Below are 26,163 nucleotides of genomic sequence, written 5' to 3' on the forward strand. Positions count from 1 at the left end.
ACAGGGAAATCGCGAATTCTAAACAGCGCGAACTTGGATTGTGTTAGTAAATCGCGAAATAAAGACGGTGCGAAAATTTCCCGGTTTTCAGTAGTTTAAAACCGTTCATACGGGGAACTAAAACGTATAATGATTTGATGAACTACCTATCAATAAAGACGTTTAAATTTTTCACACTTCTGTATATTAAATAATGCACTAAACACAAGATAAAAGGTAAAACAGTGTTATGAAATGGACCAGTGATCATAGAGCAAAATGTACGATTTTTTGAAATAAGTTTCTAACAAATGTTGATATGTTAAAACTATCATTCTGCAAGCTGTATTATTTGGAAGAACATTTTGCAAAGAAGTCACACTTGCATTTTTGAAAACAGCTAGCTTATTCAAATTTGCTCTGGTTGTGCAACAAGATGCAGAATGTACTAAGGGACGACAAAGCCCTGGCAAGCCAAAAACAAAACAACAACCCTAAAGCGACGAGAAGACAAACCAGAAAAAACCCTCGAAAAAACATAGATTCAGCAACACGAACCTAACAAATATTGGGGGACTTCATGTATTTGATATAAGTAACCTAATCATGTTCCACTAGTTTCATCTGCTGTGCTGCTCATGTAAAGTTCAAATTCAGTGATAAGTCTCATTCGGTTTAGTAACGATTGAGGAACTAGGACAATATTATGGTTACGACAATTGTAACATTTCCGTAGCCATATGTGCAACAGACATCACATAATATTCAACCTGTCCTGATGAAATCCGTAAAACTGTGTAAGAGATTACATCTACTTTGACACTATTGGATTGGATTTGATTCATTGTAAACAGTAATCCTGTCTTATAAATAATCATAGGGAACAGGCTGTGTTGAATGTTGCTACAGAGACACAGAAAGGTGTATTTATTTATCGTATGTTGAAATAACATTGAAATTGAATAGAAATATTATTCACAGAACGTCTGTTTCTTTATTTCTTTTTCTTTTTCTTTACTCCTTGATTAATTCAAAAAGGAAATATTTTCACGACACTGAAAAGTGTATTGATCGTATGTTGAAATAATATTTAAATTGAATAGAAATATTATTCACAGAACCTCTGTTTCTTTATTTCTTATTCTATACTCTTTGATTTATTCAACAAGGAAATATTTTCAATAATCTCATGGTAATCTCCGTTGATATAACACAACACAAAAATATTTTATGAATTGAAAATTTTAGCTTCCGTATTATTGTATAGTTGATTCTGATATTGATAGCAGAAGTTTTCTTTATGATGAAATATAGAGTTGCGCTGTTGGTTTGTGCAGTAGTACGATGTATATTCTATTGGTTAGTTGCAACAAATCAGATCAATGCTTTTACTTAACCATCTCAATGTCATTATATATGATATTGAAGATTTATTGTTCTGAAAATATCACATCCATGACTGCAGTCCACTCTTCAGCAAAGTATGACAATTCGTAGTTTTCTGTATTGTACAACTGTTTATTGCATTGCAACATGTCTTCTTAACTTAGTAAACACAATTGCCAAAGAGGTCAGATTTCAAGCGATGGGCAGCACTAGAGCTATACAGAGCAAAAACACCGTCGATGTTTACTCGGCGTCAAAAATTGAATGTGCACTGCAATGTCTATCAAATCGACAATGTTGTTTGGCAAGCTTTTCGGAAGGAACATCAACATGTCGTATTGATATTTCAGAGAAATGTGACATAGAAACAGAAACCATAAACGGATGGACTACTATTCGACGGAACATATGCTGTAAGTTTTAATGTTTGAATAATTGTCATATTTACAATTAATTGTCATACAGATTTATTTACAATATTATCGATGTATGAATTTTCGACATCGCTAAACTATTGTTACCTTCATTGGTTCTTGTTTCAAATAAATTGATGTCTATTGTATAAGAACATTATAATGTATATGAAAGCAATATTTAAACAGATGTTATTTACGGACACAAGACAAACGCTCATGAAATGTCAGTATAAACTTAAAATATAATTGACAAATTTGAACCAGGTATGAATTCGCAGGTCTGTTGACCAACGTGAAAGCGATATCTACTAGTATTCAAATGGAGTTTATATATCTATAACCATTCAGTAAGAAAATAATGCATAATGATGAAATGCGGGACATATATAATACGTATGAAAATCAAATTATTTATCAAATGATCGCTGGAATGCGGATGAAAATGGTGGCCAGCCGACACTGTATGTAGATGTCATATTAAACATAACTTGTTGATCGGCATGGCATGACCATGCGGTAACGTAGGGTTGAATGCCGATGTTATATTTGACTTTAATAGTCGTCCAAAAAAATAATTTGTGTAAATTGATTATAAATACATGTAGATAAAATTCACATAACGTTTTTACGATCAATCCTCATATTTGTGTTTAAGTTCCGATGACCAATTCAAGATCCATTAGCTTTGGCAATTCCACGTACTGTATTATTGAAGAGCATGAAGAATGGGTGAAGGCGAACGTAAGTTAAAAAGTTTAGAATTAGAACTTTACATTTCGTAAGCTTTTGTGAAATTTAAGATGAATGTTGTGAATGATTTTTCATGAACAGGTTTCCTTTCTCATTGATCACGATGCAATATTTTGTTAAAATTGAATTAAAGTGGAGAAATATTTTCAAATTAAAAAATTATAACCTGTTTCTCAACTTAATTAATATCTTTTTACTTCCTCTTCTGTCAATACAATGTATTGATTATAGGCATATTACATATTTTAGTTTAATATAACAATTTAAAAAAAAAACATATTGCGTTTTCGAAAAGTATTTTTTGTTACATTTTGTAATTTTTCAAAAAATCCTACCCCTTCTTGTTAATATTTTGTAGTTGTTTCATGCTTACTGGATTTTGTTTTAAAAAAAATCAATCTTTTTATCCTTCCAATGTTTTACCTAATTTATTACATGTTGTTTTGACGGTATTATGTGTCATACCACCAATTGACTTCCTCCAACTTAGAACAATAAAACAGTCCTACTCTGACACAGACTAGTGTCATTGTTTACCATGTTGACTAAAACTAATCATACAACTAGCATGAGATCGACCAGATTCCTCAAGGTATTTGTTCATCTCCTTTGAAGTTAACTTCATATAGGAAGGTACAGACACAGTTGACATTATTACTGACACAATAGTTTCACTCAATGGCCAGGGCGTAGTTTCAGGTTCAGTCTTTGTTTCATACTAATCTTGGATTGAATTTATGATCAGAGTTAACCAATTGCGTTCCCTTCCTTTGAATAAGGCTGCAATTACTCGTATCAGATGTATGCAATACGGAAAACCAAAGAACGCATAACCTTTAAGTGATGAGGACGAATATAAATAAATCACAAAGTGTGATGCCCGAAAACATCAGACATGGCTTCGGTATTTTAAAGCCTATTGTCAATGAATATTGTTGATTTTGCAATTGAGAACCATTTACTATTTCAAAATTGGCTACTTGAGAGATGAACCATTCTTTTTTTGATCTATCACCGTTAAACATCTGTGCTCTGTAGAAATATTCAGCATAGTAGCATATGCACTTGTCGTTAACTGCTGATATGCGTACGAAATCCGGCCAGCAGCAATCAGGTCAGACCTTTGACCAACAGGTGTACGCCATTGCAAATCAGATCAAATGATCTAGGCCTTTTGAATTCCAAAGTTATATCATTCATTTTGGAGGTTTCCACACCGTATTATGCTTTATTTCTTCTATTGGAAAATTTTGGGTGATGGGAGTCTAGTAGATCTGCTCGTTGATTTGATAGTATACGCAGCATGTACTGTTAAACAAATGATTTCCGGAAAAAAAATCATCATAGCAGTTCGAGCTAATTTCGTGTGATTTAGGACCACACATCTTCTTATTAAAATTCAAAAAAATAATTTCGGACGCCCATCAGATGTGTTATGATATATTTTCTTGTGATATGTCCTCATGGAATCAGTTGACATATATCAAGCGCCTCTATTGAAAGAATTTAAGGAATGGAGCAGTGTTGTGTCCCCTAGAGTCAGTTTTTGGGACTAGTTTCTGAATTATTTGAGTAGCATGCAACAAAACATTCGAGCAGAGAGAAATTGTATACAGCCACTTCATTTGACTTCAGTCCGCACTATACTCCCATATTATTTTTGTGACAAACGGGAATATTTTTTCTAGATAGACACACATTAGGTAGACGACAGAATACTCGTTCTACATACTCTCCATGCAGACAAACAATTCAAAGTGTGTAATGTTAGACATGCTAGAGGGAGAACGATTGTCAAATGTTCTGAAACTGATGATTTAGTTCTCTCTTGTCATTACTTTCCTATATGCTTAACACAGATTAGCTATGGTTACTCATGGCTGCTGTCAATAGTGGTAAGGTTAGTAGGCGATACATCCCCGTATATGTAGTTCTCTAACACACACGACACTTAAAATTCGACCTGTACTTCATGCTCTTACTGGTTGTGACACCTCATCAAGCCCCTTCGACATTGGGAAAAAAGTCTGTTTTAAAGCTGTCTTCATCTGCAGAACTTGCGTGTCTTTCACAGCTAAATCACCCAGAAATTTACATCTATACCTATGTTGCGAGAGAACTTGTAAGTTGTATGACCCAAAATGCAGATATTTAAGACTTACAACTAGCAAATCCTACTCTCTTATTCGCCTTCTACTGAACGAATTGTATTTCAAACAACACGTTGTAAAAGTCAGATTACAAACAATCATATAGATGATATCACATGACGTGAAAACAATGTATTAGAATAATCAAAATCCCTTCGATATACTCTTGAAATATCTAACAACAGATAAAATATACAAAAATATAAACATTTGTATAGACCGCCAAAGGATCTACGACATTGACGTGGTTGTCAGCCTTTAAACAAACAGGAGGCCTTCATTATTGTTGATTCGACGAAAACGTCAACTATTGAAACCTTTTTTTATTTCGATATCTATCTCACTATTTTACTTGTGTCTTTGAAAAAAAATCTTTATTTTCTCTATAATTGCATTCTCAATATCAAATTGGACGTTTAAGGACAAATTCATTTGAATTCAGTCATATATTGTCAAAAGTATTGGTCTACTTATATCAGGGTAGAAACGTCAAACTGACGTTGATGTTCGCTATTGCATGTAGTATTTGTAGTTACCAATTGGAGAAACAATATTTTTGTATTGAATAAAGTAAATAAAAAACAATTTCATAACCCCAAAGCTTCGAATTATTTCATAATGGTAAGACTAGTATGAAATCTGACAACTGTTTCGTCCGACCTTTGACCTATATTAAAACAAATCCATCACATTTCACTTTTACTACCGAGCCAAATGAAGTCCGCACATTTTTCCCTTTGCAAAGGTAGATAATGTAGCCGTGTGTCGGATAGGTGAATTACAAATATGTTTCAGGTCTGAATGTCACTCAGCTATAGTACAACATACAATTTTGGTATACGATTTTGGTTGTAACTTACAAAATGTTCAACTGTGTTGTAAGAATAAGAAGTAGTGGAATTCTTTCAATTAATACAGTTTTGTAAGAAAATTGCAAGGAATGTCACATGGTAAAAGATATTTTGCAGATATCTTTATTTTCATTAAGGAAAGCTGTCAAGGCCTTGGTGGAAAACTGGTTGAACTAGAAACCCAAGAAGAGAATGAGTTTATTAAGAATGACGCGAGAACCCCAAGTTCTGGAGGTAGATATAATTGTTAAGATATAAAGAAGAGAACACAAATCGTATAAGATATACATTAAAACAGCTGCCTACCAACATAATACATAAAGGTCAGCAGAAAGTATAAAACATTAGACGCATTTTAATAAATAATGTAATTAACTATTAATTGGCTAGACGACGCACATTTTTTAAGCAGGTTTGACATATTATCTTGTATTACATATATAAGAAGAAGAACATGTTGTATTATGTGCCAATCTTATAGAAATTTCATTCAATAAAGCATTGTGCTGTCTCGAAAGAAAAGTGGTATTAAATTCACGAGTTTGAGGAGATCCTGGTTTTGATAATGCACATGAAAATGAAATAAACATTAAGCAAAAAGCTTCAAGTACCTGTTTTTAAGGTATATATTTACTTGATGTACGGTAAAATTTAATTCAATCTTGAAATGACTTTATAATGCAAGCGATGAACATTGCATTACACTACCAACAAGAAGCAAACCGTCATACCGTTTTTATTTAAAAAAACCACGAAAAACCAAATTTATTAAATATAAAATAACCCGTTAACAACATTTATGCTTATGGACATATAAATGGAAATAAACACTATAGATGTTATAACAAACTTTACATGTTATAGGTAATTAAATGGCAAAAATATCAAGACATCAAGTGTCTTTTCTGTAATGTACATTGATCAGACCATATTTATTGTGTTGACATTCTGGTTAAATAAGGGAACAGTTACTACATATTACTCTTATTTTATGTGACCTTTTAGTTTTAGTGTATTTATATCAATATTCACACAAATAATTGGTCAGTATGAAATATGAAACATCTAACAAAATATAAAATAAGCTTTGTCTCATGACGAAAAAACAAACATGACAAATAACATTTTAAAAAAAATTACGCAGAGAATTACTACACGATAATGCAGACATTCTTTCATTTCAGTCGAAGGATACTGGATTGGAGGTTATAATTTCAACAGTGATGGTGATTTTGAATGGCTAAGTAAACCAAATCAAGCTATGCCAATAACTGACTGGAAAATGCAAACATATCCACAACCAGATGGACTTTTGACACAGCATTGCGTGATGATTTGGAGAAGTTTTGATTTTCGTTGGTGTGACCATTATTGTAACACCCCGCTTTCATATATTTGTGAATTTACGCACCAAAAAACTTGACATCACCATTCATGTACTATAACGGTATCAATGAGGAGAGAGATTTTTCATGACGAGGTTTTTAAAACTGACTATATTTTAGACTAGATATTAATCAGTGTCTCTATTTGTTATTCATGCTATTGAATTTTTAGTATTTTCCTGTTAATTTGTATCTATCTGTTCTCGACAATGATTTCTTTTTAAAAAGTATAGTATTCATTAATTGAATACGTTTGTTCGTACAAACATTGCACGTTCAATTTGTTTAAATTTTAGCCAAAAAAAGGTTATTATTATAATACATATTTCTCATCGGATAATAATTAATTTCCTCTAACAACAAATCAGACAACATGTTAAGTTGACAACATTTGAAGCAAGGTTCAACATTTTATATAAATTAGATTATGTACATGAGAGGAAACAAAATCTCGTTACAAATGCTGTTTGAACACTTAATATTTTCAACACAAAGGCAAATCGCCTTTTTTCCCAATATTATATTGAATATATACATGATATAAGAGTACATGTAAATATTTATGAATATGCGAATCTTGTGTATGTTTTTAATCAATCAGTTACATGCATGAGTTTCGAACATGGAAAAGGGTTAATAATTCCATTGACAATGTATTATAACTTTAATAAAATTACAGTATTTGATATCTGAATTTAATATAATATATATTAGCAGACGTCCAACCTGTATCTGAGCTAATCGAGAAATATTACAATTTTAATTGATAACTAATTTTGGATTGTATGGCGATTATTTTAATCTGATAACATCGTCCTGTGTTAGTATTGATTTTATGACGGAATTATCCTGAATTAATGATGTGATAAAGTACATTATAAGTTAAAGAAGTGGTACTCCAAATACCGGAGAAGAAAAAGTACAGTATACATATTAACCCTAGAATGATTTTTGAACTTGTTTTGTTCATCCTTGCAAACGAGCAAGTTGATATCAAATAATGTCTATGAAATAGGCCGCCAATGCGCCAGTGATATCAACATTATTGTTTCGCGTATATTTGAACTGTTTAGTGGTTCTAATTAACTTTTATCTATCGCGATGTCAACATATTAGATTGTTGACTGGTGACTTGTGTATTATTGTTATATTGTGTATTTTAGGTTAAAACAATATTTGCAATAAAAAGTCTCAGCTCAGCTTTCGACGAGTTCTTTTCACACACAACTCTCACCTAATATTGGACAGTGATGTATCAGTGCAACATACTAACAAATAATAAAAATCTGTTGAAAAAGGCATATCTCATATCGATACAAAGCACAACATAAGCAACAAAATGACACAGTTAACGTCACAGGCTCCTAATACATCCCAACACATAGGAATACCATAACACCCAACTAAGAACTCTAGTGCTCACAATTACTGAAAGCTTATTTAAAACTCACAAAACAGTCTTTTTTTATTATATTCATTGACTCCAGAGTGTCTATATTCTGTTTTGCTTTTCTTTGTTGGAATAGTGATTTTGTTGGTTGTGATGAGAAATGTAACAAAATGTTGGCTTATCTGTCAATTTTTGGGAAATTTTACCTCATGTTTGTTTGCTAACACATGTTTGTCAATATAATCAGTGATGTACTTTTGTCACTTGAGCGGTACATCAAACATTGCCAAAAAGTCCGATGTTTGTCTAGTTTTAACCGCATGTGTCAGCCCACCATGTTTTTTTAAATTTCATGTACCAAGTCAGAAATATGTCAGTTGTTTTTTAATCGTTCGTATCTATGTCTGTTGTATTGTCGCCTGTTTTTGTTGCACGTCAGTGTTTGTGTTGTTTCGTTTTTTTCCTCTCATATTTAATGTGTTTCGCTCGATATTTTTTTTAAACCCGGAAATGTTTTCTCTCAATCGATTCATGATTTTACTACTTTTGACTAATTTACATGGGAAGATGTTTGCACACTTAAGAAACAACTTGATATTTAGATTGATAGCATAACAAGTTTTATAACAGAGCTTTTCTAAATTATTTTGCTACGCACGATGTTTCCATAACTGATGATCGGAAAACTGCATACATTCTGTGTTTACTTGTTTTTTTGTGAAACGATACATATGATGACCTTATTGTGACGTCATCAGATAAAAGTGTTTATGTTTTTCATTTATATTTCATGACACTATGTATTTCCAAACATCATGTGTTAATTTTGAAAAACAATTGTCAAGCATTTTTTTTCTTTGTCCAAAACCAGGGACCGTAAGCATAAAGATACTTAAGTTAAGATTTTCCTAAAAAAAAACCACTTAAGTTAATGAAACACCACCCTTTTTAACTAAGTGGTATGCATACAAAATCTTAAAGTAAGTATTTCCTAAGTAAAATCTTAGTTGTCTTAAGTCACGCCCACAAAACTTAAGTGGTAAGCATAAAACCCCTTATACTTAGAAAACGCCTAAGATTACACTTAAGCCTAAGGTACCTATAGAGCTACCTTAAATTTTCAAAATGGTTAACAATCAGGCGAAAAAATGCGTTTTTGCAGAACATTAATAGATTAGCTACATTCTAATTGATTGATTATTATACCAGTAATGAAATATTAAAAAATCTGTTGTTTATTGCTAATTACTAATGATCGTTGTTATTTTCTTAAATTCACATATAGATTACAAATCAAGAGATAACATAGGGTAGATATGTAATGCAACTTTATTCTACTTTTATTTCCTAATCTCGTTGCTGTGTATACCGAAATGTACTCAGTTTTTTTACGCATGGAATGCATGCTATTATTTTTCCTTTGTTTACTCTAAAGTGCTTGTACAAATGTGTACACAAATAATTTTAAACGTTGAATAATTTAAATACACAGGGTGGTATCAAATGCAACCGTTAGTACAAAAATAGTATGTAGGAAGAAAGAGATGAGGAACTTTAGACATGCTAAACCTTGTATGTGTGTGTGTATACATGTCTAAGGTGTCAAGTGGGGACACCTGCTACAACACGATCAAATGGGGACTTCTTTCGTGTAGGTCTTGTGTTTAATTTAATATCAGATTTGCTTACAAAAGAACTTATTATAATCGCATGTAACAGTTGGTAGCTTAGAAATGTCATTTGAATGACATAAATTAAGTGAACTAAATGGGGACACACAAATTATACACACATCTATGGTATCAGCTTTCTAAATGGGGACTATTAATGGCATTTATTTCGTGAATTAATTGGGGACACAAAGTATGATATGAGGTTTCTAAATGAGGACTTTTCGTCTTATCAAAAATATCTAAGTGGGGACATTAGTGTGTCAATGGAATGCATCAAAATGGGATCATTTTATGTATTTAAACCATTGGCAGCGTTCTCTATTCAAATGAACTAACTGATGAAGATGAAATTCTGTAAACGGACCTGTGTTATAGGTGTCATTTTCCTAGAACATCTCAGAATCAGTGTTATATGAAAGTTATCAAGGGTTATAAACTTCAAACATCTCAGTAAGAGTGTTTCAGAACCTTCCCTACATATAAAAACCTCGAACAACTCATTGTCAGTGATGTGGAAATGTTTGCTGTTAGTCAAGTGGGGACACCTGCTACAACACGATCAAATGTGTACTTCTTTCGTGTAGGTTTTGTGTTTAATTTTATATCAGATTTGCTTACAAAAGAATTTATTATAATCGCATGTAACAGTTGGTAGTTAGAAATGTCATTTGAATGACATAAATTAAGTGAACTAAATGGGGACACACAAATTATACACACATCTATGGTCTCAGCTTTCTAAATGGGGACTATTAATGGCATTTATTTCGTGAATTAATTGGGGACACACAGTATGATATGAGGTTTCTAAATGAGGACTTTTCGTCTTAACAAAGATATCTAAGTGGGGACATTAGTGTGGCAATGGAATGCATTAAAATGGGATCATTTTATGTATTTAAACCATTGGCAGCGTTCTCTATTCAAATGAACTAACTGATGAAGATGAAATTCTGTAAACGGACCTGTGTTATAGGTGTCATTTTCCTAGAACATCTCAGAATAAGTGTTATATGAGAGTTTTCTAGGGTTATAAACTTCAAACATCTCAGTAAGAGTGTTTCAGAACATTCCCTACAGATAAAAACCTCGAACAACTCATTGTCAGTGATGTGGAAATGTTTGCTGTCAGTGGTCATTCACCTAAAATATCTTAGTTTCAGTTTTATATGAAAGTTTTATAGAGTTCATATCCCTTTGAAAGCACAGAACTAGTGCTATCTTAACGTTATCTAGGGGTCATACCCCTTGTAAAACATAGAACCAGTGTTATAAGAACGCTATCTAGATTTACTCAGTGCCAGTGTTTAAAAACGTTAACGCATCCCTGGAAAAACTCAGCAACAGTGTTTATACACCTCGAATAACTCTGTACCAGTGTTGTATAATCGTAAGCTAGGGGATATAAACCTTCTAACAAAGATTAAAATGGGACACAAATATGTATGCCCAAATAACATCAAGTAGGGACACGTATGCTTGTCCAAGTAAAATTAATTTGGGACACACATGATAGATTCTTACTAAATGGGGACATTTTTTGTTGAAACTTTGAGAAATCGTAGTCTTTATTTTAATTTTTGTATAGGTATAGCCCTGAAATAAAAGTCAATTCAAGTCTTATACAAACATGATCCAAACGACATACTTCTTAAAAATATGTACTAGTAACAGTGCTTTATGCACGTTTTCTGGGGTTCATATCCCTTGAAAAACTCATGACCAATGTTATATGAAAGTTATCTAGGGTTCATATCTCGTGTAAAGCACATGACCTGTGTTATATGAATGTTATCTAAGGTTCATATCCCTTGTAAAACACAGGATCTGTGTTATAGAAATGATATCTAGCGTTCATGATCATATCTCTTGTGAAACACATGACCTGTGTTATAGGAATGGTATCAAGGGTTCATATCCCTGGTAAAACACAGGACCCCGTGATATAGGAATGTTATCTAGGATTCATATCTTTTGTGAAACACAGGACCTGTTTTATAGGAATGTTATCTAGGGTTCATATCTCTTGTAAAATACAGGACCTGTATAATATGAATGTTATCTAAGGTTCATATCCCGTACACAACACAGGACCTCTGTTATAAGAATGTTATCTAGGGTTCATTTCTCTTGTAAAAGACAGCAGCTGTGTTATAGGAATGATATCTAGGCTTTATATCTCTTGTTAAACACAGGACCGGTGTTATAGGAATGTTATCTAGGGTTCATATCGCTTGTAAAACACGGGACCAATGGTATAGGAATGTAATCTGTAGTTCATATTCCTTTTAAAACACATGACCTGTGTTATAGGAATTTTATCTAGTATTCATATCCCTTCTAAAACATAGGACATGTGTTATAGGAATGTTATCTAGGGTTCATATCTCTTGTAAAACACAGGACATGTGTTATAGGAATGTTATCGAGGGTTCATATCTCTTGTAAAACAAAGGACATATGTTATATGAATGTTATCTAGAGTTCATATCCCTTGTAAAACATAGGACATGTGTTATAGGAATGTTATTGAGGGTTCATATCTCTTATAAAACAAAGGACCCGTGTTATAGGAATGTTATCTAGGGTTCATATCTCTTGTAAAACCCAGGACATATGTTATAGGAATGTTATCTAGGGTACATATCTCTTGTAAAAACACAGGACCTATGTTATAGGAATGTTATCTAGGGTTCATATCCCTTGTAAAACACATAACCTGTCTTATAGGAGTGTTATTTAGGGTTCATATCCCTTGAAAAACATAGGACCTATGTTATAGGAATGTTATCTAGGGTTCATATCTCTTGTAAAACAAAGGACCCGTGTTATAGGAATGTTATCTAGGGTTCATATCTCTTGTAAAACACAGGACATATGTTATAGGAATGTTATCTAGGGTTCATATCTCTTGTAAAACATAGGACCTATGTTATAGGAATGTTATTTAGGGTTCATATTTCTTATCAAACACATTATCTGTGTAATACGAATATTATATAGGGTTCATATCCCTTGTAAAACAAAGAACCTGTGTTATAGGAATGTTATCTAGGGTGCATATCCCTTGTGAAACGAAGAACCTGTGTTATAGGAATGTTATCTAGGGTTCATATCGCTAGTGAAACACAGAACCTATGTTATAGAAATGTTATCTAAGGTTCATATCCCCTGTAAAACACATGACATGTGTTATAGGAATGTTATCTAAGGATCATATCCCCTGTAAAACACATGACATGTGTTATAGGAACGTTATCTATGGTTATTATCTCTTGTGAAATACAGGACCTGTGTTATAGGAATGTTATCTAGGGTTCATATCTCTTGTAAAACACAGGACCTGTATAATATGAATGTTATCTAAGGTTCATATCCCTAATACAACACAGGACCTGTGTTATAAGAATGTTATCAAGGGTTCATTTCTCTTGTAAAAGACAGCACCTGTGTTATAGGAATGATATGTAGGCTTCATATCTCTTTTAAAACACATAACCGGTGTTATATGAATGTTATCTAGGGTTCATATCCCTTGTGAAACACAAGATCTGTGTTACAAAATTGTAATCTAGGGTTGATATCTCTTGTAAAACATATGACCTGTGTTATAGGAATAATATCTAGGTTCATATCTCTTGTAAAACAAAGGACATATGTTATAGGAATGTTATCTAGGGTTCATATCCTTTGTAAAACATAGGACATGTGTTATATGAATGTTATCGAGGATTCATATCTCTTGTAAAACAAAGGACCTGTGTTATAGGAATGTTATCTAGGGTTCATATCTCTTGTAAAACACAGGACATATGTTATAGGAATGTTATCTATGGTTCATATCCCTTGTGAAACACAAGATCTGTGTTAATTTTTTTTTATCTAGGTTGATATCTCTTGTAAAACATATGACCTGTGTTATTGGAATAATATCTAGGTTCATATCTTTTGTAAACCAAAGGACCCGTGTTATAGGAATGTTATCTAGGGTTCAGATCTCTTGTAAAACACAGGACATATGTTATAGGAATGTTATCTAGGGTTCATATCTCTTGTAAAACAATGAATCCGTGTTATAGGAATGTTATCTAGGGTTCATATCCCTTATGAAACGAAGAACCTGTGTTATAGGAATGTTATCTAGGGTTCATATCCATTGTGAAACGAAGAACCTGTGTTATAGGAATGTTATCTAGGGTTGATATCTCTTGTTAAACACAGGACCTATGTTATAGGAATGTTATCTAGGGTTCATAAACATTGTAAAACACATATCCTGTGTTATAGGAGTGTTATTTAGGGTTCATATCCCTTGTAAAACATAGGACCTATGTTATAGGAATGTTATTTAGGGTTCATATTTCTTGTAAAACACATTACCTGTGTTGTAGGAATGTTATCGGGGGCTCAAATCCCTTATGAAACAAAGAACCTGTGTAATAGGAATATTATATAGGGTTCATATCCCTTGTAAAACAAAGAACCTGTGTTATAGGAATGCTATCTAGGGTTCACATCCCTTGTGAAACGAAGAACCTGTGTTATAGGAATGTTATCTAGGGTTCATATCCCTTGTGAAACGAAGAACCTGTATAATATGAATGTTATCTAAGGTTCATATCCCTAATACACACAGGACCTGTGTTTTAAGAATGTTATCAAGGGTTCATTTCTCTTGTAAAAGACAGTACCTGTGTTATAGGAATGATATCAAGGCTTCATATTTTCTTCTAAAACACATTACCTGTGTTATATGAATGTTATTTAGGGTTAATATCCCTTTTGAAACACAAGATCTGTGTTAAAAAATTGTTATCTAGGGTTGATATCTCTTGTAACACATATGACCTGTGTTATAGGAATGTTATCTAGGGTTCATATCGCTAGTGAAACACAGAACCTATGTTATAGAAATGTTATCTAAGGTTCATATCCCCTGTAAAACACATGACATGTGTTATAGGAATGTTATCTAAGGATCATATCCCCTGTAAAACACATGACATGTGTTATAGGAACGTTATCTATGGTTATTATCTCTTGTGAAATACAGGACCTGTGTTATAGGAATGTTATCTAGGGTTCATATCTCTTGTAAAACACAGGACCTGTATAATATGAATGTTATCTAAGGTTCATATCCCTAATACAACACAGGACCTGTGTTATAAGAATGTTATCAAGGGTTCATTTCTCTTGTAAAAGACAGCACCTGTGTTATAGGAATGATATGTAGGCTTCATATCTCTTTTAAAACACATAACCGGTGTTATATGAATGTTATCTAGGGTTCATATCCCTTGTGAAACACAAGATCTGTGTTACAAAATTGTAATCTAGGGTTGATATCTCTTGTAAAACATATGACCTGTGTTATAGGAATAATATCTAGGTTCATATCTCTTGTAAAACAAAGGACATATGTTATAGGAATGTTATCTAGGGTTCATATCCTTTGTAAAACATAGGACATGTGTTATATGAATGTTATCGAGGATTCATATCTCTTGTAAAACAAAGGACCTGTGTTATAGGAATGTTATCTAGGGTTCATATCTCTTGTAAAACACAGGACATATGTTATAGGAATGTTATCTATGGTTCATATCCCTTGTGAAACACAAGATCTGTGTTAATTTTTTTTTATCTAGGTTGATATCTCTTGTAAAACATATGACCTGTGTTATTGGAATAATATCTAGGTTCATATCTTTTGTAAACCAAAGGACCCGTGTTATAGGAATGTTATCTAGGGTTCATATCTCTTGTAAAACACAGGACATATGTTATAGGAATGTTATCTAGGGTTCATATCTCTTGTAAAACAATGGATCCGTGTTATAGGAATGTTATCTAGGGTTCATATCCCTTATGAAACGAAGAACCTGTGTTATAGGAATGTTATCTAGGGTTCATATCCATTGTGAAACGAAGAACCTGTGTTATAGGAATGTTATCTAGGGTTGATATCTCTTGTTAAACACAGGACCTATGTTATAGGAATGTTATCTAGGGTTCATAAACATTGTAAAACACATATCCTGTGTTATAGGAGTGTTATTTAGGGTTCATATCCCTTGTAAAACATAGGACCTATGTTATAGGAATGTTATTTAGGGTTCATATTTCTTGTAAAACACATTACCTGTGTTGTAGGAATGTTATCGGGGGCTCAAATCCCTTATGAAACAAAGAACCTGTGTAATAGGAATATTATATAGGGTTCATATCCCTTGTAAAACAAAGAACCTGTGTTATAGGAATGCTATCTAGGGTTCACATCCCTTGTGAAACGAAGAACCTGTGTTATAGGAATGTTATCTAGGGTTCATATCCCTTGTGAAACGAAGAACCTGTATAATATGAATGTTATCTAAGGTTCATATCCCTAATACACACAGGACCTGTGTTTTAAGAATGTTATCAAGGGTTCATTTCTCTTGTAAAAGACAGTACCTGTGTTATAGGAATGATATCAAGGCTTCATATTTTCTTCTAAAACACATTACCTGTGTTATATGAATGTTATTTAGGGTTAATATCCCTTTTGAAACACAAGATCTGTGTTAAAAAATTGTTATCTAGGGTTGATATCTCTTGTAACACATATGACCTGTGTTATAGGAATAATATCTAGGTTCATATCTCTTGTAAAACAAAGGACATATGTTATAGGAATGTTATCTAGAGTTCATATCCCTTGTAAAACATAGGACATGTGTTATAGGAAAGTCATCGAGGGTTCATATCTCTTGTATAAACAAAGGACCCGTGTTATAGGAATGTTATCTAGGGTTCATATCTCTTGTAAAACACAGGACCTATGTTATAGGAATGTTATCTAGGGTTCATATCCCTTGTAAAACACATAACCTGTGTTATAGGAGTGTTATCTAGGTTTCATATCCCTTGTGAAACACAAGATCTGTGTTAAAAAATTGTTATCTAGGGTTGATATCTCTTGTAAAACATATGACCTGTGTTATAGGAATAATATCTAGGTTCTTATCTCTTGTAAAACAAAGGACACATGTTATAGGAATGTTATCTAGGGTTCATATCCCTTGTAAAACATAGGACATGTGTTAAAGGAATGTTATCGAGGGTTCATATCTCTTGTCAAACAAAGGACCCGTGTTATAGGAATGTTATCTAGGGTTCATATCTCTTGTAAAACACAGGACATATGTAATAGGAATGTTATCTAGGGTTCATATCTCTTGTAAAACAATGGACCCGTGTTATGGGAATGTTATATAGGGTTCATATCTCTTGTAAAACATAGGACCTATGTTATAAGAATGTTATCTAGGGTTCATATCCCTTGTTAAACACATAACCTGTGTTATAGGAGTGTTATTTAGGGTTCATATCCCTTTTGAAACATAGGACCTATATATGTTATAGGAATGTTATTTAGGGTTGATATTTCTTGTAAAACACATTACCTGTGTTGTAGGAATGTTATCGGGGGCTCATATCCCTTATGAAACAAAGAACCTGTGTAATCGGAATATTATATAGGGTCCATATCCCTTGTAAAACAAAGAACCTGTGTTATAGGAATGTTATCTAGGGTTCATATCCCTTGTGAAACGAAGAACCTGTGTTATAGGAATGTTATCTAGGGTTCATATCCCTTGTGAAACGAAGAACCTGTGTTATAGGAATGTTATCTAGGGTTCATATCCCTTGTGAACCGAAGAACCTGTGTTATAGGAATGTTATCTAGGGTTCATATCGCTTGTGAAACACAGAACCTATGTTATAGGAATGTTATTTAAGGTTCATATCCACTGTAAAACACATGACATGTGTTATAGGAATGTTATATAGGGTTCATTTCTCTTCTAAAGAAAGCACCTGTGTTATAGGAATGATATCTAGGCTTCATATCTCTTGTAAAAGACAGGACCTGTGTTATAGGAATGTTATCTAAGGTTCATACCCCCTGTAAAACACATGATATGTGTTATAGGAATGTTATCTAGGGTTCATATCCCTTATGAAACAAAGAACCTGTGTTATAGGAATGTTTTCTAGGGTTCATATCCCTAGTCAAACACGACCTGTGTTATAGGAATGTTATCTATGGTTCACATTTCTTTTGATACTCAGGACCTGTGTTATAGGAATGTTATCGAGGGTTCATATCTCTTGTAAAACACAGGACCTTTATAATATGAATGTTATCTAACTAAGGTTCATATCCCTAATACAACACAGGACATGTGTTATAAGAATGTTATCAAGGGTTCATTTCTCTTGTAAAAGACAGCACCTGTGTTATAGGAATGATATCTAGGCTTCATATCTCTTGTAAAACACAGGACCTGTGTTATAGGTATGTTATCTAGGGTTCATATCGCTTGTAAAACACGGGACCAATGGTATAGGAATGTTATCTGTAGTTCATATTCCTTTTAAAACCCATTACCTGTGTTATAGGAATGTTATCTAGGGTTCATATCCCTTGTGAAACATAAGATCAGTGTTAAAGGAATGTTATCTAGGGTTGATATCTCTTGTAAAACATAGGACCTGTGATATAGGAATGTTATCTAGGGTTCATATCTCTTGTAAACCAAAGGACCTGTGTTATAGGAATGTTATAGAGGGTTCATATCTCTTGTAAAACAAAGGACCCGTGTTATAGGAATGTTACCTAGGGTTCATATCTCTTGTAAAACACAGGACATATGTTATAGGAATGTTATCTAGGGTTCATATCTCTTGTAAAACAATGGATCCGTGTTATAGGAATGTTATCTAGTGTTCATATCCTTGTGAAACGAAGAACCTGTGTTATAGGAATGTTATCTAGGGTTCATATCCCTTGTGAAACACAAGATCAGTGTTAAAGAAATGTTATCTAGGGTTGATATCTCTTGTAAAACATAGGACCTGTGATATAGGAATGTTATCTAGGGTTCATATCTCTTGTAAACCAAAGGACCTGTGTTATAGGAATGTTATCGAGGGTTCATATCTCTTGTAAAAGAAAGGACCCGTGTTATAGGAATGTTATCTAGGGTTCATATCCCTTGTAAAACACATAACCTTTGTTATAGGAGTGTTAATTAGGGTTCATATCCCTTGTGAAACGTAGGACCTATGTTATAGGAATGTTATTTAGGGTTCATATTTCTTGTAAAACACATTACCTGTGTTGTAGGAATGTTATCGGGGGCTCATATCCCTTATGAAACAAAGAACCTGTGTAATCGGAATATTATATAGGATTTATATCCCTTATGAAACAAAGAACCAGTGTTATAGGAATGTTATCTAGGGTTCATATCCCTTGTGAAACGAAGAACCTGTGTTATAGGAATGTTATCTAGGGTTCATATCCCTTGTGAAACGAAGAACCTGTGTTATAGGAATGTTATCTAGGGTTCATATCCCTTGTGAACCGAAGAAACTGTGTTATAGGAATGTTATCTAGGGTTCATATCGCTTGTGAAACACAGAACCTATGTTATAGGAATGTTATTTCAGGTTCATAGCCACTGTAAAACACATATCATGTGTTATAGGAATGTTATCTAGGGTTCATTTCTCTTGTAAAAGACAGCACCTGTGTTATAGGAATGATATCTAGGCTTCATATCTCTTGTAAAAGACAGGACTTGTGTTATAGGAATGTTATCTAAGGTTCATACCCCTGTAAAACACATGATATGTGTTATAGGAATGTTATCTAGGGTTCATATCCCTTATGAAACAAAGAACCTGTGTTATAGGAATGTTTTCTAGGGTTCATATCCCTAGTCAAACACGACCTGTGTTATAGGAATGTTATCTATGGTTCACATTTCTTTTGAAATTTAGGACCTGTGTTATAGGAATGTTATCTAGGGTTCATATCTCTTGTAAAACACAGGACCTTTATAATATGAATGTTATCTAACTAAGGTTCATATCCCTAATACAACACAGGACATGTGTTATAAGAATGTTATCAAGGGTTCATTTCTCTTGTAAAAGACAGCACCTGTGTTATAGGAATGATATCTAGGCTTCATATCTCTTGTAAAACACAGGACCTGTGTTATAGGTATGTTATCTAGGGTTCATATCGCTTGTAAAACACGGGACCAATGGTATAGGAATGTTATCTGTAGTTCATATTCCTTTTAAAACACATTAGCTGTGTTATAGGAATGTTATATAGGGTTCATATCCCTTGTGAAACATAAGATCAGTGTTAAAGGAATGTTATCTAGGGTTGATATCTCTTGTAAAACATAGGACCTGTGATATAGGAATGTTATCATGGGTTCATATCTCTTGTAAACCAAAGGACCTGTGTTATAGGAATGTTATCGAGGGTTCATATCTCTTGTAAAACAAAGGACCCGTGTTATAGGAATGTTATCTAGGGTTCATATCTCTTGTAAAACACAGGACATATGTTATAGGAATGTTATCTAGGGTTCATATTTCTTGTAAAACAATGGATCCGTGTTATAGGAATGTTATCTAGTGTTCATATCCCTTGTGAAACGAAGAACCTGTGTTATAGGAATGTTATCTAGGGTTCATATCCCTTGTGAAACACAAGATCAGTGTTAAAGAAATGTTATCTAGGGTTGATATCTCTTGTAAAACATAGGACCTGTGATATAGGAATGTTATCTGGGGTTCATATCTTTTGTAAACCAAAGGACCTGTGTTATAGGAATGTTATCGAGGGTTCATATCTCTTGTAAAACAAAGGACCCGTGTTATATGAATGTTATCTAGGGTTCATATCTCTTGTAAAACACAGGACATATGTTATAGGAATGTTATCTAGGGTTCATATCTCTTGTAAAACAAAGGACCCATGTTATGGGAATGTTATCTAGGGTTCATATCTCTTGTAAAACACAGGACATATGTTATAGGAATGTTATCTAGGATTCATATCCCTTGTAAAACACATAACCTGTGTTATAGGAGTGTTATATAGGGCTCCTATCCCTTGTAAAACATAGGACCTATGTTATAGGAGTGTTATATAGGGCTCATATCCCTTGTAAAACATAGGACCTATGTTATAGGAATGTTATTTAGGGTTCATATTTCTTGTAAAACATATTACCGGTGTTGTAGGAATGTTATATAGGACTCATATCCCTTGGGAAACAAAGAACCTGTGTTATAGGAATGTTTTCTAGGGTTCATATTATTTATCAAACAAAGAACCTGTGTAATAGGAATATTATCTAGGGTTCATTTCTCTTGTAAAACAAAGAACCTGTGTAATAAGAATATTATCTAGGGTTCATATCCCTAGTAAATCAAAGAACCTGTGTTATAGAAATGTTATCTAGGGTTCATATCCCTTGTGAAACGAAGAACCTGTGTTATAGGAATGTTATCTAGGGTTCATATCGGTTGAGAAACACAGAACCTATGTTATAGGAATGTTATCTAAGGATCATATCCCCTGTAAAACACATGACATGTTTTATAGGAATGTTATATAGGGTTCATTTCTTTTTGTGTAAGACATCAACTGTGTTATAGGAATGATATCTAGGCTTCATATCTCTTGTAAAACACAGGACCTGTGTTATAGGAATGTTATCTAAGGTTCATATCTCCTATAAAACACATGACATGTGTTATAGGAATGTTATCTAGGGTTCATATCCCTTATGAAACAAAGAACCTGTGTTATAGGAATGTTTTCTAGGGTTCATATCCCTAGTCAAACACAGGACCTGTGTTATATGTTATCTAGGGTTCATATCCCTTGTAAAACACAGGACATGTGTTATAGGAATGTTATCGAGGGTTCATATCTCTTGTAAACCAAAGGACCTGTGTGATTGGAATGTTATCTTGGGTTCATATCTCTTGTAAACCAAAGGACCTGTGTTATAGGAATGTTATCTAGGGTTCATATCTCTTGCCAAACACTGAACCTGTGTTATAGGAATGTTATCTAGGGTTCATATCTCTTTTTAAACACAGAACCTGTGTTATAGGAATGTCATCTAGGGTTCATATTCCTTGTCAAACATAAGACCTGTGTTATATGAATGTTGGCTAGGGTTCACATCCATTGTAAAACACAGGACCCGTGTTATAGGAATGCTATCTAGGGTTCATATCGCTTGGGAAACACGTGACCTGTGTTAAAGGAATGGTATCAAGGGTTCATATCCCTTGTAAAACACAGGACCCGTGTTATAGGAATCTTATCTAGGGTTTATATCTCTTGTAAAACATAGAACCTGTGTTATAGGACTATTATCTAGGGTTCATATCGCTTCTGAAACACATGACCTGTGTTATAGGAATGTTTTCTTGGGTTCATATCGCTTGTAAAACACGGGACCAATGGTATAGGATTGTTGTCTAGGATTCATATCGCTTGTCAAACACAGGACATGTGTTATAGGAACGTTATCTATGGTTCATATCGCATGTGAAACACATGACCTGTATTATAGGAATGTTGTCTAGGATTCATATCGCTTGTCAAACACATGCCCTGTGTTATAGGAATGTTACAATGTATCTAGGGTTCGTATCTCTTGTAAACATAGGACATGTGTTATAGGAATGGTATCTAGGGTTCATATCTCTTGTAAACCCCAAAGGACCTGTGTTATAGGAATGTTATCTAGGGAACATATCACTTGTAAAACAGTGGACCTATGTTATAAGATTGTTGTCTAGGATTGATATCGCTTGTAAAACACAGGACATGTGTTATAGGAATGTTATCGAGGGTTCCTATCACTTGTAAACCTAATGACATGTGTTATAGGAATGTTATCTTGGGTTCATATCTCTTGTAAAACACAGGACATGTGTTATAGGAATGTTATCTAGGGTTCATATCCCTTGTCAAACAAAGAACCTGTGTTATAGGAATGTTATCTAGGGTTGGTATCTCTTGTCAAACACAGAAAATATGTTATAGGAATGTTATCTAGGGTTCATATCCCTTGTCAAACACAGGACATGTGTTATAGGAATGTTGTCTGGGGTTTATATCTCTTGTAAAACAAAGGACCTGTGCTATAGGAATGGTATCTAGGGTTCATATCCTTTGTCAAACACAGAACCTGTGTTGTAGGAATGTTATCTGGGGTTCATATCTCTTGTAAAACAAAGGACCTATGTTATAGGAATGTTATCTAGGGTTCATATCGCTTGGGAAACACGTGACCTGTGTTAAAGGAATGGTATCAAGGGTTCATATCCCTTGTAAAACACAGGACCCGTGTTATAGGAATCTTATCTAGGGTTTATATCTCTTGTAAAACATAGAACCTGTGTTATAGGACTATTATCTAGGGTTCATATCGCTTCTGAAACACATGACCTGTGTTATAGGAATGTTTTCTTGGGTTCATATCGCTTGTAAAACACGGGACCAATGGTATAGGATTGTTGTCTAGGATTCATATCGCTTGTCAAACACAGGACATGTGTTATAGGAACGTTATATATGGTTCATATCGCATGTGAAACACATGACCTGTATTATAGGAATGTTGTCTAGGATTCATATCGCTTGTCAAACACATGCCCTGTGTTATAGGAATGTTACAATGTATCTAGGGTTCGTATCTCTTGTAAACATAGGACATGTGTTATAGGAATGGTATCTAGGGTTCATATCTCTTGTAAACCCCAAAGGACCTGTGTTATAGGAATGTTATCTAGGGAACATATCACTTGTAAAACAGTGGACCTATGTTATAAGATTGTTGTCTAGGATTGATATCGCTTGTAAAACACAGGACATGTGTTATAGGAATGTTATCGAGGGTTCCTATCACTTGTAAACCTAATGACATGTGTTATAGGAATGTTATCTTGGGTTCATATCTCTTGTAAAACACAGGACATGTGTTATAGGAATGTTATCTAGGGTTCATATCCCTTGTCAAACAAAGAACCTGTGTTATAGGAATGTTATCTAGGGTTGGTATCTCTTGTCAAACACAGAAAATATGTTATAGGAATGTTATCTAGGGTTCATATCCCTTGTCAAACACAGGACATGTGTTATAGGAATGTTGTCTGGGGTTTATATCTCTTATAAAACAAAGGACCTGTGCTATAGGAATGGTATCTAGGGTTCATATCCTTTGTCAAACACAGAACCTGTGTTGTAGGAATGTTATCTGGGGTTCATATCTCTTGTAAAACAAAGGACCTATGTTATAGGAATGTTATCTAGGGTTCATATCTCTTGTAAAACAATGGACCCGTGTTATAGGAATGTTATCTAGGGTTCATATACTTTGTCAAACACAGGACATATGTTATAGGAATGTTATCTGGGGTTCACATCTCTTGTAAAACACATAACCTGTGTTATAGGCATGTTATCTAGGGTTCATATCGCTTGCCAAACACAGGACCTGTGTTATAGGAATATTATCTGGGGTTCATATCTCTTGTAAAACAAAGGACCTGTGTTATAGGAATGTTATCAAGGGTTTTATCCCTTGTAAAACACAGGAAATGTGTGATAAGAATGTTATCTGGGGTTCATATCTGTTGTAAAACACATTACCTGTGTTATAGGAATGGTATCTAGGGTTCATACCCCTTGTCAAACACAGGACCTGGGTTTTAGGAATGTTATCTAAGGTTCATATCTCTTGTAAAGCAAAGGACCTGTGTTATAGGAATGTTATCTAGGGTTCATATCTCTTTTAAAACAAAGGACCTGTGTTATACGAATGGTATATATGGTTCATATCCCTTGTAAAACCAAGGGACATGGGTTATAAGAATATTATCTAGGGTTCATATCCCTTGTAAAACACGGATCCTGTGTTATATATGCATGTTATCTAGGGTTCATATACCTTGTAAAATACTGGACCTATTTTATAGGAATGTTATTTAGGGTTCATGTCTCTTGTAAAGCACATTACCTGTGTTGTAGGAATGTTATCTAGGGTCCATATTTGTTGTGAAACAAAGAACCTGTGTTATATGAATGTTTTCTAGGGTTCATATCCCTTGTAAAACACAGGACCTGGGTTATAGGAATGTTACCTAGGGTTCATGTCCCTTGTAAAACAAAGGACCTGTGCTATAGGAATGGTATCTAGGGTTCATATCCTTTGTCAAACACAGAACCTGTGTTGTAGGAATGTTATCTGGGGTTCATATCTCTTGTAAAACAAAGGACCTGTGTTATAGAAATGGTATCAAGGGTTCATATCCCTTGTAAAACACAGGACCCGTGTTATAGGAATCTTATCTAGGGTTCATATCTCTATATTTATATCTGCTGATAATAGTATTTTGAGTGTGTCTAAATCAGAGAAGTAATGGACGATTAAAGACGTCAAGTTAGGGCAAAGCATACATGACCTTCAATGCCTTGTGAGCAGTTTACTTAAAGTTTTACGAAATTATGATTCTTCATTTATTTTTGTTGCCAATATGTTTTTTTCTGGTTATTCGAGACAGGAGAAGTTAAGGGTATCTTTTCCACCAATGAATGGAGAATTTGACACTTTTGTGAATCATCAGACCATCACTACCAACAAGATTAGTGATTGACAGCATAATGTGATATATTGAAAATGTATTTGGACGGACAGATGAACAGATATTACTAATCTTTAAAGCTCCTGAAATAAAAGAATTATTGAACATCAACCAAGCTCATATGACCTTTAATGCCAGGTGAGCTAAAAGGTGATAACACATCATTTTCTAACAAATTGAATATATGACACACATATGATTGTCCAAGTACCATCAAGTGGGGACACACATGATAGAGTCCTACTAAATGAGGACATGTTTAGGAGAAATGTGGAGAAATCTTGAATCTTTGTTTTTATTTTCTTATAATAGTTTTTTGGTAATTCTGAATCGGAGAAGTAATGGATTACCACAGACACCAAGTTGAGTCACAAGCTTATATGACCTTTAATGCTAGGTGATCTATTTAGTGGAAATTTTTCATTAATATTTGTTTCCAATATGTTTTTTTTTTTCTAATTATTTGACATAAGAAAAGTAAAAGGTATAATGCTCATATCTTTTCCACCGATGACTGGAGAATTTGACACTTTTGTCAATCATCAGACCATCACTACCAACAAGATCTGTGATTGCCAACATCAATTGATATAATGAAAATGTATTGGGAGGTACAGATAAACAGACATTAGTAAATCTTTAAAGCCCCTGAAATGAA

Source organism: Mytilus edulis, chromosome 7, assembly GCF_963676685.1.
Source record: "Mytilus edulis chromosome 7, xbMytEdul2.2, whole genome shotgun sequence".
Classification (NCBI taxonomy): domain Eukaryota; kingdom Metazoa; phylum Mollusca; class Bivalvia; order Mytilida; family Mytilidae; genus Mytilus; species Mytilus edulis.